This window comes from Penaeus japonicus, unplaced genomic scaffold, assembly GCF_977035675.1.
Source record: "Penaeus japonicus unplaced genomic scaffold, GWHDUDI00000001_assembly GWHDUDI00000019, whole genome shotgun sequence".
NCBI classification, from domain to species: Eukaryota; Metazoa; Arthropoda; class Malacostraca; order Decapoda; family Penaeidae; genus Penaeus; species Penaeus japonicus.
The window spans coordinates 29,166,384-29,166,726 of NW_028234421.1; positions in this window are offsets into that span (position 1 = coordinate 29,166,384).

Here is a 343-nt window from a genome sequence, read left to right on the forward strand (position 1 = left end):
GAGAGAGAGAGAGAGAGAGAGAGAGAGAGAGAGAGAGAGAGAGAGAGAGAGAGAGAGAGAGAGAGAGAGAGAGAGAGAGAGAGAGAGGGAGGAGAAGAGAGAGAGAGAGAGAGAGAGAGAGAGAGAGAGAGAGAGAGAGAGAGAGAGAGAGAGAGAGAGAGAGAGAGAGAGAGAGAGAGAGAGAGAGAGAGAGAGAGAGAGGAATACTTATCATAGCATACGTGATAGATGTATTATCACAATAACAATTACTGTACTAAAAGTTAAATAAAAACCTTTCGATACACTCATTCCAGATTCTAAATAAAGAACCTTTTATACGTCTGGTACTTAGCCCTCACCC